The sequence below is a fragment of the Castanea sativa genome, chromosome 5 (genome assembly GCF_040712315.1).
Source record: "Castanea sativa cultivar Marrone di Chiusa Pesio chromosome 5, ASM4071231v1".
Classification (NCBI taxonomy): domain Eukaryota; kingdom Viridiplantae; phylum Streptophyta; class Magnoliopsida; order Fagales; family Fagaceae; genus Castanea; species Castanea sativa.
Genome location: NC_134017.1, coordinates 68,679,831 through 68,694,490, shown reverse-complemented (window position 1 = coordinate 68,694,490; position 14,660 = coordinate 68,679,831). Strand labels below are relative to the sequence as shown.

Here is a 14,660-nt window from a genome sequence, read left to right as displayed (position 1 = left end):
TGTTATAATCAGCGAGAGTCCTCCCATCCTCCAATTGCTTACCAAAAAAGATCAGCCTCTGCTGATCAGGAGGGATTCCCTCCTTATCCTGAATCTTCGCCTTCACATTATCGATCGTATCAGAACTCTCCACCTCTAGAGTAATCGTCTTCCCAGTCAGAGTCTTCACGAATATCTGCATACCTCCACGGAGCCTCAACACCAAATGCAGAGTCGATTCCTTCTGAATATTATAATCGGCGAGGGTGCGACCGTCCTCTAACTGTTTACCGGCGAAGATGAGCCTCTGCTGGTTCGGAGGGATCCCTTCCTTGTCTTGGATCTTGGCCTTGACATTATCGATGGTATCGGAGCTCTCTACCTCCAAGGTGATCGTCTTTCCCGTTAGGGTTTTGACGAAGATCTACATACCTCCACGGAGCCTCAACACGAGGTGGAGCGTTGACTCTTTCTGGATGTTGTAATCGGCGAGGGTACGGCCGTCCTCTAATTGTTTACCGGCGAAGATGAGCCTTTGCTGGTCCAGGGGAATGCCTTCCTTGTCAAGGCCAAGATCCAGGACAAGGAAGGCATTCCCCGGACCAGCAGAGGCTCATCTTCGCCGGTAAACAATTAGAGGACAGCCGTACCCTCGCCGATTACAACATCCAGAAAGAGTCAACGCTCCACCTCGTGTTGAGGCTCCGTGGAGGTATGCCGATCTTCGTCAAAACCCTAACGGGAAAGACGATCACCTTAGAGGTAGAGAGCTCTGATACCATCGATAATGTCAAGGCCAAGATCCAAGACAAGGAAGGGATCCCTCCGGACCAGTAAAGGCTCATCTTCGCCGGTAAACAGTTAGAGGACGGTCGCACCCTCGCCGATTATAATATTCAGAAGGAATCGACTCTGCATTTGGTGTTGAGGTGCAGATATTTGTGAAGACTCTGACTGGGAAGACGATTACTCTGGAGGTGGAGAGTTCTAATACGATCGATAATGTGAAGGCGAAGATTCAGGATAAGGAGGGAATCCCTCTGGATCAGCAGAGGCTGATCTTTGCTGGTAAGCAATTGGAGGATGGGAGGACTCTCGCTGATTATAACATTCAGAAGGAGTCCACTCTTCACCTTGTTCTTATACAGCAACAATTCTTATACTAAACAGAACAAGGGAATCAGAGTCAATTTTCCTTTAACAGGGCATATATCCTTTGCTGGGATAAGCTATGGCATATTAAGTTGTTCTCGATAGGACAGCACGTGAAACTTTCGCACATCAAACACCAAATAACATGCTCCAAAAAATGTTCCGAATGGCAAATATTATGGTTTTTGTAAGAGCATACTACTTTTACAATGATGTTCTACTAATAGAATGACACTATATATATATATATATATATATATATATATATATATATATATATATTATGGTTTTTGTAAGAGCATACTACTTTTACAATGATGTTCTACTAATAGAATGACACTATATATATATATATATATATATATATATATATATATATATATATATATAATACTCGCCAGCTCTCAGAGTATTTCTTTCTCTCATGTTGTTCGATAAGATAATGTAGTTGCACATGCCTTAATCAGAGAGTTAGACTTTCTTTCCCCTAAATCATTAGGATGGAGTCAGTTCCACGGGATGTTTTGTCTTTTGTTTTGTCTGATTTTCACATTCATGAATAATAAGCAGCAACTATCTTTTTCTCAAAAAAAAAAAAAAAAAAAAAATATATATATATATATATATATATATGAAAAAGATTACAAGTTTACAACAACATTTCATCTCCCAATAATTAAACTAAATTATCTAGTTAAATCGAATCTATTGCAGAGTTTGATGACATAATTAACATAGTAATTTTAATTGATGACTTCGAAATATAAAAAAGATTCTTTGGTGTATGTATAAAAATAAGAAAATGCTTAAGTTAGTATCAATTTTAAGTACATAGCAAAAAATGAAAAAAGAGTAGTGCTATCAATTTTAGTGTTGGGTGATACAATCACTTACAGTAAGAAAGATATCCAAATAGCCGATAGTCAATAGCCTTATAGTCAAGCATGCTGGGATGATCTAATCAGTGACGCTGGAACATTTCTGGCTTAGAAATTGGAATAAGAATAATGAACATTTACTTTGATGACTAACAATTTGATTTACTTTGATGCCTAACAATTTGGTTTGAATTTTAGGTGTAACAATTTGATTTGAATTTTAGGTGCACCATCCCACGTCACTTTTATTATTCACCAATTACAATTTGTCACGTTAATAACTTTGCAAAAAATTGTGAAATTTATTGTGTCCTAAGATATATTGTTCTCTCTAACTCATTCCTTAATGGCTACAGTTCTTCCAAGACCATAACTTTTATGCCACAACTTTTGTCACATCTCTTATGTGATTAAATGTGAATAATTGTCTATCACTTTAATATGATCTCACCACTAGTTTTTCATCACTCAAAACCACATCATAGTTGTAACAACAATTGTGGCACAAGAGTTGTGTCCAAACTTTCTGTGATGGTTGTACAGAAGCCCAAGCTTGGCCCATTCAATAAAATCTCTACATAAACTTTTTTGCTCTTTTGAAACTTAGGGTGTGTTTGTTTGGAGGTGAAATAGGGAGGATGAAAAGCTTTGGAGAGAAAATAGGAAGGAAAACTTTTTTAAAGTGTGTTTGGTTGGGTGGGGAGGAAGAAATATAAATAGTGAGTCCAAGTGTTTGGAGAGAAAACTAAGAGGAAAAAACTCATAAAATAAACTTCCAAAAATACCTTTAAAATTCATCTTCAAGTCTCCAATGTGTTAACCTTTTATTTTTACCTTTCAATGTTATGAATACCGCTTTGGTGCCCGTTTCGGTTTGTGTATTGAAACGAAATATTTTGATACCGGCCTATTTCGAAGTACCATTTTAGATCGTTTCAGAATCACCACTTTATATATATATATATATATATATATATATATATATATATATATATAATAGCTTTTTTTTTATTAATTATTAATATATATATTTTTTGCTTAGTAATTAATAAAAAAAAGTTATTACTCAATGCTATTCTTAAGGCAAACTTTATATATGTGCTATCATTTAATGAATGTAATATAGTGTTTTAAAAGAAATACTACCATAAGAATAAATTAATTAGACTGATAATTTTAAAATTCAATTTTGGGAATTTTTGTAAATAAACAAAAATTGATGGATATTTATATACTAGGAAGCTCCCTTTTCATCGAACCCCACTCTATCTCCCACGTGCAATGTCTTTCTCCTCCACTCTTCTTATTCTTCATTTCAAATTCCCATCAGTTACTTACAACTTCTTGGAAAGTTTCAGAGACCCGGAACGGAAGTTTAACTTTAAGTGCAGCATTGAAGAAGAAAGTTTTAAACGCAGCTAAAACTTGAGCTTCCTCCACAATGGCTCTAAATTTCTATTCTCTTCTTCTTCCTTTTTCTTTTTTTCAAATCATTTGGTAGCTCCATAGCAGATCTGATTTGAACTCCTTCAGGCGATCAATGATAGGTGGAAACATGCTGTGCTGATCGGTTTTGTTTTTTTTTTTTTTGTTGCTAAAAACTGCTACCGGCCGAAATTGACGGGAATGGCCGGAATGACCCGAAACTGTCCGGAATTGGATCCGAGGTGGAACGGATTTAACAACAATGCACTAGATTAGAAAAAAAGTACTTACAAGTTACAAAAGAGCCTTTTCCTACTAAAGCCTTAAATTCACATGGCAATCTCAATATTGGTAATTACAATATCACTTTCCTCATTTTCCTAATTTCCTTTACAAAAATTTTATTACACCAGCAAACAAGAATCAAGAATTAATAGGATCAGAAACACACTCCTAAATTACCTAAAACCAAGAGTCTCTGCTCAATAAACAATTGTCTTCAATTGACAGGGCTGCTCAGATCAGATTAAGAGAAACCTTCTTGGAAATAACTTCATCTAGTTATCCTTTTCTCTTTGAAGACTCTGACAAGGTGCAATAATGTGCAAGAAAAAGCTTCTTAAGATTACAGTAGCATTAGAGGGACCATTAAGGAAGCAATGTGCATAAAAGGGATGACGTCGTCATTATAAAGTCCTGCAAAGCAAGTTAGCATGAAGTCAAGGAGGGTTAGTGACCAAAAAGAGAATTAATAGTGTTCCACAATTTAAAGCAACAAAGTATACTTAGCTTTGGATGCAAAAAGTTCTCTTTTCAACTAAGAAGAGTTTCATCCAAGTTTTTAGCTAAATAAGTTGTGTGTTTGTAAGGATAGAGAAAGTGGATGACAGGTGAAGGGGATAAAAATAGTAAATGGACGGAAACAGTGAGGACGGATCGACACCATGATTGACCCAGCTATGACGGTTAGGTGTTGCTGAATATCCGTCTGGTATAAATTAATTATGGATGCCACGTGGCATGTCGTTTGATATGTTTCAGATAAGCTTCTGCTTTATCCCCACGCAAACGTGTATATTTAGACTTCTTGCGGCACACGTTTAAGAAGACTCCTATATGGAAAGGAACTTGAGAAGGAAGTTGTATCCTCAAAGAAAGGTAATTCTACCCACTATAAATACCCCAGAAACCCTAAGTATGAAGGTACGCATAATATTCTTAACTCTAGCACTCTAGGGTTAAAGGAACAAGACTCTAACTTGACCTTCGGAGGGGATTCGGCCGACACCACACTGGTACTCTCTTCTAGGTCCTTTGTTTTCTTTTTGCAGGTGTTGCTTTCGTTTGAGGAGCGCTTACAACTCACTGGTGATATTTTCGGCATCATCAACAGGAATTCTGTCTCTATCTTGGTTCTAAGGGAAAATGGTGCCCATCAAACTTTGGAATAAGACGATTTCACAACTCTGTCCTTTCCATTCTTCTACATGTTCTTTTCATGAAGTAGACGGGAATTGATACTTCATGACCCACTTGATAGAACCAAATTGGCATTACATGCCTGACTTTTTTGTATGACAACTACCTCAATTAAGACAACTCCATATTCTTGAAGACATACAATTAAAGGCGTCTGGCCTCCACTCACATGATGGTGGACCCCATCCATGGTTCCCATGCATGGACACCATCACCATGCAAGTGACGGGCAGACTCCGCCAGCTGTACCTATCAATTTCTCCCATCCTTGTAAGTTTTAAAAACCATGAACCTAGGCATCTATTCCAGGTTAGTCACATTTTAGGATTGCACAAATCTAACTCACATTAAAAGCTACACCACACCACACCTTCACACCCACCACACCCCCCCCCCCCCCCCCCAAAAAAAAAAAAAACCCAAAAAATAATAATAATAATCAGAAGGGGTACCTTGCCAGCTACCACTTTGGGCAGATGTGGCTGCTGGAAGTGCAGGAATTTTAATAGCTGAAATTCCAATAAGTCAGGTTGATAAATATAACAGAAACAAAATAAGCCTTTAGCAAAAAAGCAATTTAATTTTCAGAAGGAACAAGTAACAGATTTACAAGACTCAGTACTCCATATAAACGAAAAAAATATACTAGCCAGGACATACTTTTATTGCATGAAGAAGCTTGCACTTGAGATGTAGGGGGCCATGGAGCTGCAATGTTATCATTTAGATCACAAAGGAAGCTTATTCCTGAAGTCGGGTCTAATGTTGCATCAGAAGGCAAGCTAGGCAAAAGACATTCAGCCTCTGCTTCGGCAAAAAGGAGAAAGAAATGCAAGCTAATTACAAGAATGAAATCAGAAAATAATAACATTTAATCCATTCACTCACACAAATCTAGATTAGAAACTAAAAGGTTCTATTTGCAAACCTTTTGCAGAAAAAAGGAAATAAGCTAGAAGGAAATTGTTAGGTTCTAAGACCTTAGGGACTAATGTATTAGAACTTCAATGCGTATTGTGTTGGTAAATCATGATCAAAACATTTAGTCTAGGTTTAGACTTGCTCAAAGTTTGGTTTAATGTAAGTTTGGAATCGAGTAGTTGCAGGAAATTACTGTTCTATTTCTGCATGGTTCGATCGATCGAAGAATAGACTCGATCAATCGAGAATTGTGCATTAAGAATTTTCTGCAGAATTTTAAGTCGGCCCAAACAACAATTCTAGCCCATTAAGGATTAGAATTTCAAATCTACTTCTCCCACTATATAAAGGAAACCCTAAACACATTTTTATAGACTTTTAAGAGAGAAAAGAGTGTGCCTCTTTTTGTTTTTAGGGTTTGCTCCTAAAAGCTCTCTAGAGTCTTTGTTGTTATTGTTGTTGTTGCTGTGTATGTGAATCTCTTGTGAGATCTAGAGGTGTTTGTCTTCACATATACTTAGGGTTATCAAGAATCAAGATTATGTCAAGAACTTGATAATCATTCAGTTGCTGCCATAAGAGCTTAAAGATACACAAGCGGAGGTGCTTGTACTTGCTGGAGAATCCAAGAAAGAAGGAGTCCATGGTCTCGAAGCTTGCACGTGGTCGTGTTAGTAAGTTCTACTAGTGGGTAGCAATAAGATGTTAGTGGTCTAAGTCGCTATTGTACAACTTCGATTATTTCATAGTGGATTCAGGTTTACCTTGAGGATAGCTAGGTTAAATCCTCCCCAGGTTTTTTACTGGTTTGGTTTTCTTGGGTCATCATATCATTGTGTTTTTTATATTCCGCACTTTACATTGATATGATTATATGATTGTGTTAACTTAGATCTGGAATTTGGACTAAGTAATAACTTGGCTTGTTAACTAGGTTAATCCAATTGTGTTTTAAGGGGTCTAAACAAACTCTACAAGTGGTATCAGAGCAGGTAGCTATTTTGTTGTAGATCTTTTGATCTAAGAGCTGATCCTTGATCCCTGTTATCATGGATAATCTTAAGTGTCTTACTGTTTTCGACTGTGATGATTTGAATAAAAAGGACACTGTTGTTTTTGTTGATTTTTTTGATACTTTTGAAACTCTTCGTAAGGAATTATTTAAATCTTTGAAAATTGCTAAGAAATTCAAGGAAGAGTTAAAATTGGCTAATCTTGAAAAAGATAAATTGATTGTTAAATTAGATGAATCTAATAAAAAGAATGAATTTTTGAGAAATCAAATTTCCTCTCAAGATGAGAAGATGAAAAGCTTGGAACAAAAGTTAGTTGAATCTAAAGTTAAAATTGAAAATTGAAAATTTGACTAGTACCAAGATTGCTATTGATAACAGAAGTGTTTCTGTTTCTCTTAAGCCTAAAATTGAGAAAATTTCTATCCCTCCTTTTAATAGGAATAATAAAGAAAATGCTTATTTTATTAGGTTAGACAAAGGTAAAAGTTCTGATGTAGACGCTGAAGTTTCTAAACCTATGTTTAAACCTACTGTTAGAGAGCATAAAAAATCTGTTTTTGTGCCTATCTGTCACCTTTGTGGTGTTGTTGGTCATATTAGACCAGATTGTTCTTTGTTGAGGCAAAAACCAAAATCTGAGACTAGATTTGCTATTAAGAATACTGATGTTCCTAAATTTGTTCCTGTTTGTCACTTTTGTGGTGTCTCCGGTCACATTCGTCCTAATTGTCATAAATTGAAATTTAAACATTCTGTGTTTTAATCTAGGATATGTGATGATATTTCTCCTGCCATAAGTCTAAATAAATTATTTCATATGCTTTTGAAAATTTTAAGTTTGTTGGCTTGTGAAAGGAAATTGCAGGATTTTAATCTTTCTCAGAAGATTGGTGTAATTCCTCAAATACACTCTGCTTCTCATGGATTTTCACCTATAAAGCTGAAGATTCATGCTATATGGGTGAGAAAAGATTCTCTAAGGTGAGTGTTGTTTACTTGTCCTTGATTTAATTCTTTCAATTAATTGTGGACATGTTTTCTTTTAGTTTTTGGTTGTTTTATTTTCTTAAGTTGTTTGGATTATTCAAAAATCCAAAAACATTGAAAATTTTCAAAAAGACAAAAATATTTTATTTTGAGTCTTGTTTTATTTTTCTTGAAGATTACATGAGTTATAATATCTCTCTCATGATTTAGAATATGCTTGACATTGTGAAGAAACTTGAATAGTATGTGTTATATAAGTGCTAAACTATTTCTGATTTTGTGTGAGTATGTACTAGTTTGTACATGTACTCAAGGGTTAATTAAGAATTTGATATTTCTTGTTTGTGTACCCTCTATAGCTTAGTTAAGTATTGTCATGCATTGCATTTGCATTTTTAATCATTTAGCATAATGTGTGCTTTTAGTTTTGGTCATAAAATTTTTTTTTAAACCAAAAAGATTTTTATTTGTTTTGTATTACATATCATGGATTTGTAATCAATGTTGGCCATATTATCTTTACATAACATGTTTATGTACCTTGTTTAGCTTGGATGAGCTTACTTTCTTGCACTTTACTAGTTTGAGTTTTGTAGTGCATGTTGTGTAGGAAGATGTTTATAGTTTTTGATCACATGTTCTTGATCTTGAAATCACATGCCTTTGATTGTCGGACTTGATCTTTATGAGAAAGGCATAAATAATCATCTCACCACTGTTTACTAGCCAATCATGAACACCTTAATGCATATCATAAGATTTTGTGCTCGAAAAAGTGTAGCACATGCACAAAAAGAACATAAGGTGTAGCCTCAGTTTAAATGATAAAATTGGTGTGTACATTATTGGACTATAATAATTTCAATAAATTAGAATTGGTGTGTACATTATTCCGGTTAATTTTTAATAAGTTTCTAATCAAATAAAATTGGTATGTACATTATGAGGTAAATCAAGAAACTTACATGATTGCAAGCTTTTATTCTAGGAGATGTGAGAGTTATATGATGTAACTCTTTGAGAGATAGTCTCTTTAAACTGTATGTGATGGATTTTGTAGAAATTGTGATTGATTACTATCTACATATCACCTCACATGTATCTCAAGTTTTTGCTAATTGCACACACTACACAAGTTACTCTTTGTTAAACTTGGTACATTTTATTGTGTGTGATCTTGTTGTGGCCATCCAAGATTACGTGGTCCATGGTGTTTGATGCAAAATATGGTTAAGAGTTTGAAAATCTTTGTTTTTAAAGATCTGGGTTGAATTCATGTGTTTTTTGAAAAACGTTTAGTCTCATACTCATGTATTTCAATTGTGAAACACTATGCTTTGAGGAGTTTCTAGCATTAAAATGCTTTGTTTTTTCAAAATGTAGATTTTTCCAGATTTTCGATCGATCGAGTGTGTTGTTCGATCGATCGAAATTGCAATAAAAATTTTGGTTTGAATCTGCTTGGCTCGATTGATTTACGATTGATGCTCGACCGATCGAAACTGAAAAATATTCAGTTTTTAAGTATTTGACCAATTTTTCTTTTCATGCATCATTTATGTTTAGGATTCACATGCATTGCATTGATTTTTGTATCCATCTTGAAGTTTTGCAGTCATATCTCTCATTGTTTTCACACATAACATGCATACACTTTGCTAAATTGGGTACTCAACTTGATTTAAAAATTGATTGATTAATTTTTGAGTCCTTTGTACATTCTGGTATATGCTATTTTTTATGTGTGAACTATGGAAAATATTTTTCTTAAGAGATATGATGGATAATCAATGTGCAAATATTTTCTCTACTCATGCAACTATTTATGGGTCACATAGTGTCAAGTTTGCATTTCTTGAAAGAGAGAATATTTTTCTTCATGTGTATCCTCAACTTTATTCTTTAAAGTTAGGTTTGTGTGTTTTTTATATTCCCCACCTCCTATTTTTCCCTAAAATTATTTTTCCCAAACCTTGTTTTGTTTTTCCTATTTTTATAGGGGGAGAAACTTGTTTTTCAACCTTGTTGTTCTTAGGGGGAGTTGTTGCTCTTCATAGGGGGAGTTGTCTCTATTTTCTATAGAGTTATCTTGTTTTGTGTTCCCTTATTCTCTATTTCCTCTTGTTCTCTTTTGAGTTGTTACTCTTTGTTTGAGTTATCTTTGTCAAAACGTGACAAAAATGGGGGAGATTGATTTAAATGAAATGTGGGAATATGTGTGGAAAATACAAGAATGTTTCGTTTAAGGGGAATTGAAATTGTTTTTGATGTATCTAACTTATGGGGAGAGTTAGTTTGCATATTTGTTGTTTTACTGTTTTTTTGTCACACATGCGTTTATGCGTTTGTTGAGTGTTTCAGGAATATACATGTTAATTCAGTCGTGGCTGCTGTCTACACTTGCAACTAATAGATAGTGGTTAGGTTGAATTGAGTTTAGTGCTTTTTAAATCTGATTGGGCTTTTTGTAACTTTGACCATTTCATGTTTGTGATGTGTTTTGTCATGGATTGCCAAAGAGGGAGATTGTTAGGTTCTAAGACCTTAGGGACTAATGTATTAGAACTTCAATGTGTATTGTGTTGGCAAATCATGATCAAAACATTTAGTCTAGGTTTAGACCTGCTCAAAGTTTGGTTTAATGTAAGTTTGGAATCGAGTAGTTGCAGGAAATTACTGTTCTATTTCTGCACGGCTCGATTGATCAAAGAATAGACTTGATCGATCGAGAATTGTGCATCAGGAATTTTCTGCAGAATTTTAAATCGGCCCAAACAGCAGTTCTAGCCCATTAAGGATTATGATTTCAGATCTATTTCTCTCACTATATAAAGGAAACCCTAAGTATGTTTTTATAGACTTCTAAGAGAGGGAAGAGTGTGCCTCTTTTTGTTTTTAGGGTTTGCTCCTAAAAGCTCTCTAGAGTCTTTGTTGTTGTTGTTGCTGTGTATATGAATCTCTTGTGAGATCTAGAGGTGTTTTCCTTCACATATACTTAGGGTTATCAAGAATCAAGATTATGTTAAGAACTTGATGATCATTCAGTTGCTGCCATAGGAGTTTAAAGATACACAAGCGGGGGTGCTTGTACTTGCTGGAGAATCCAAGAAAGAAGGAGTCCGTGGTCTCGGAGCTTGCACGTGATCGTGTTAGTAAGTTCTACTGGTGGGTAACAATAGGATGTTAGTAGTCTAAGTTGCTATTGTACAACTTCGATTCTTTCATAGTGGATTCAGGTTTACTTTGAGGATAGCTAGGTTAAATCCTCCCTAGGTTTTTTATCGGTTTGGTTTTCCTAGGTCATCATATCATTGTGTTTTTTATATTCCGCACTTTACATTGATATGATTATATGATTGTGTTAACCTAGATCTGGAATTTGGACTAAGTAATAACTTGGCTTGTTAACTAGGTTAATCCAATTGTGTTTTAAGGGGTCTAAATAAACTCTACAGAAATGAATAATTTCTGCACCATACTAAATGATTCTTTGTCTTTAGTTTATTATTCCACAATGCATATGAATTATGCACATTACCTTGTGTTCCAACTGAGACATTGAATTGTTGTTCCATAGCGTTTCAAGATGGAAAAATGAAAAAAGAATCAATTATCAGAATCAGCTTAAAGTCAATGTGACATAGAACATACTTAGTTTAATTATGAAAAGGGAACCTAGAAAAAACATGAACCTTGAAGGGAGAAATCCTTGAGGCTTATATGACAGAGGCTATATACATCTTTTGTACTATTTGACTTCCTTAACTTTGTTCCCAATGATGCAGCACAATCCAAAGCTTGCAAGTTGGTTATAAAACCCTGCTTTTGCAAGTGGGAGACATAGCTTCCCATGGCACTACAACATACCGTCTGGTTACTTATCCCATGCCCACAACCCGTTGCGACATGCTTCATGTCAGGGAAATTCAAGGGGCAAACTGATGCACAAATCACAAGAGAAGAAATATGAGATTGATGAGGCCACCTGAAGGGATTGGCATTCAAATAAAAAATCAAACATGTATAAGAAACAGAGCAAACAACAATTACCACACAAAAAAAAATGTGGAATTAATAAATTTCCGTGATAAAAGGATTGAGGAAGTCACAAGGACAGATAGAAGAGACCATGTAGGAGCTATCAAAGTTGTCTATAAGTTTACAGTCCAGTACATGAATAAGGAAATGAACCCAAAGTTAGATTTTGCACTAACAAAAGAATCTTCTAAAGAAATGGTCGGATAGTGACTTTCAAAAGTATGTTGTACTCCAGGTAATCCCACATGTAATCATATGCTTCAAACACAAGTACTTGATTCTTTTGTGGAAACTTTTCAGTGTCAGAAGGTGTCTTAGACAAAAACCTAGACAAATAATCTGGAGAGGTTATTCTACATCCATGTTTTACCCCAAACTCACCTTTATTAACATTGCAATTTGATAGTACTCTGAGAACATGCTTCGCAAGAGGAGGATCAAGTTTACTTGCCAGCCATCTGTGGACAATACTTCTACAATCATTTATAGTAGTTGAGTGCTCAGGTAAAACATGGGGCCCATCAATGCTCAATAGCTTAGAAGATTTCAATGCAATCCTCGTAGCAGCTTCTAATATTGCACCCTGACAAATTTGGTTACAGCATTCTTTCACAGAATCAATCTCAGCACAAGCTGCCAGAAGCTTAGAAGTATCTACAGTGTTCTTAAACTCATTAACATCAATGATCGGGCAGGAGTTTTGAGTGAGATTTGAGGCATGAGTTGAACTTATCTGTGTTACATTAAAATTAGCACCCTGACCAACCAAAATCTGCTCAATGTCTGAGGCAAAATTTGGCAAGGGTCCCATTTAAAGCAAGGACATTGGTTTCTTTACTCGATTGACCAATGATAATTGCAAGAGGGGCTTCCAACTGCGGACAACAAATGACATTAGCCAGAAAAGGTGCAAAAGCGGACCAGCAATCTATTGATGTTATACTCAGCAAGCTTTCAGCAGCAGTGAAGTTTAACATACGGAGTCCTGCATTAGAAGAGAGAGAGAGAGACATCACAAAGCACAACATGTGATCAAACTTCTTAATCCATATAACTTTAAGAATGCAATGTAAATAAAGATTTTACTATAATTTTTAAGAAGTATATTTAAATAGACCTGATAATTTTGGAGTGGTAGTATTTGTGAAGGGTATCAATGGTGAAGGTGCAAGCATAGGAATAAACGGCTGAGGTGACCCACTAGGAGAGATTTCAGGCAAAAAAGCATCCCTCCTTTTATCCATCAAAACAGGACCCGCAAGATGATCTAACTGGCTGCAGCAAGATTCTTGAAAACCTGTACCAAAAGCATAAGGAAAATGAGGATATCAAAAAAACTTTCATTTATGTTTTACACAATAAACGTTTAAACTTTTAAAGCTTAGAAATACTATAGGAATGCATGTGATATGGGGAATTTTTAATTGATAAAATAAACGAAGTTGTTGGTCTCCAAGAACCCGTCAGCTCTATTATGCATGTTGAAGACTTCACACAAGATGAAGTCGTCAGCTTTAAGCCGACGACTTCATCCCATGACCTGATAGCATCTACACCTAGACGGGATGAGAAGTTGACGGGGAGAAAGCTGAAGGCAAGAAAGGAAATGGTGACAGGTCTAGCATAGCTATACTTGGCCCCCAATAATATGTATATAAGAAAACATCTTGTGCCCCACGGTTTACCCTAATCAAGAGGATTCTTATAAGAAAAGGATCCCGCAAGATGCGCGTGTTAAAGAGGATCTTCCCTACAAGGAAAGACCCTCTCCACCAAGGAACGAATGTCAACCCTACACTACTATGAAAACCCCAGAGCCTTCAAGGTACGCATAATTCACCCTAACTTTGGCACTCTAGAGTTGTGAAAATTCTCTAACTTCATTGTCGGAGGGTATTTGGCTGACACCACATCGGTACCTTCGTATGGTCTTTATCTTTTGTGTTGTGCAAGTTCTTGTCTAGAGCACGTGAGGACAATGTAGCTTACTGACGGTTTTCAACATCATCAGTTGGCATCGTATATGGGAAACAAGAAGTAAGCCATATTACCACTTCTCGGACAAAGAGTTGCATGGTACTTACTCGCTCAATGGCAACCACCACCAACAACCAAGGGGACTAACCACGTACCATTGCCCTTGAGAGACAGGTTCAGACTCTCGCGGCTGTCGTAGAACGCCTCACCAAACAAAATCACGACTTAGAGGAGCAACTGCGCCAAAAAAACGCAGCACTTAACACTCAGGAGGAGGACCAGGAAGGAACCAGCGCTGAAAGGAAGAACCAAGAAGGGCTGGAAGGCAGCAACAACCCAACCAGGTAAGAACGATAAGATACAAGTCGTCCATCCACCGCAGATACGGCTCCACCCCCGCACTTGGCCGCAAAGATGCAAATGATGAAGGAGCGGATGGACTTCATGATGAACGCCCTTAGAGGACGAGTATCAAACAACCTTGATGAGTTGGTCCATCGGACGAACTCACCCTTCATTACGTCAATTACCTCGTTCCCTGTTCCGCCAAAGTTCTGCATGCCATAAGTAAAGGCTCACGACGGATCTGAGGATCCTTTGGATCACCTTCAGTCTTTCAAGACCTTGATGCACCTGCAAAAAGTGGCAGATGAGATCATGTGTAGGGCGTTCCCCACTACGCTGGAGGGCCCTACAAGGATTTGGTTCAACAAGTTGACGCTCAACTCCATTAGTAACTTTAAAGAGTTAAACGCCCAGTTTGCCTGACACTTTATCGGGGGATACAAGTATAAAAAGTCTACTGCAT

The 14,660-nt window shown here is 36.3% G+C and overlaps 2 pseudogenes; one reads left to right on the top strand and one right to left on the bottom strand.

Moving 5' to 3' along the window:
* Window positions 1-341: 341 nt before the first annotated feature.
* On the top strand, window positions 342-1,145 carry LOC142635668 (polyubiquitin 11-like; annotated as a pseudogene).
* Window positions 1,146-3,691: 2,546 nt separating this feature from the next.
* On the bottom strand, window positions 3,692-13,893 carry LOC142635667 (putative GPI-anchored protein At1g61900; annotated as a pseudogene).
* Between the last annotated feature and the right edge of the window lie 767 nt (window positions 13,894-14,660).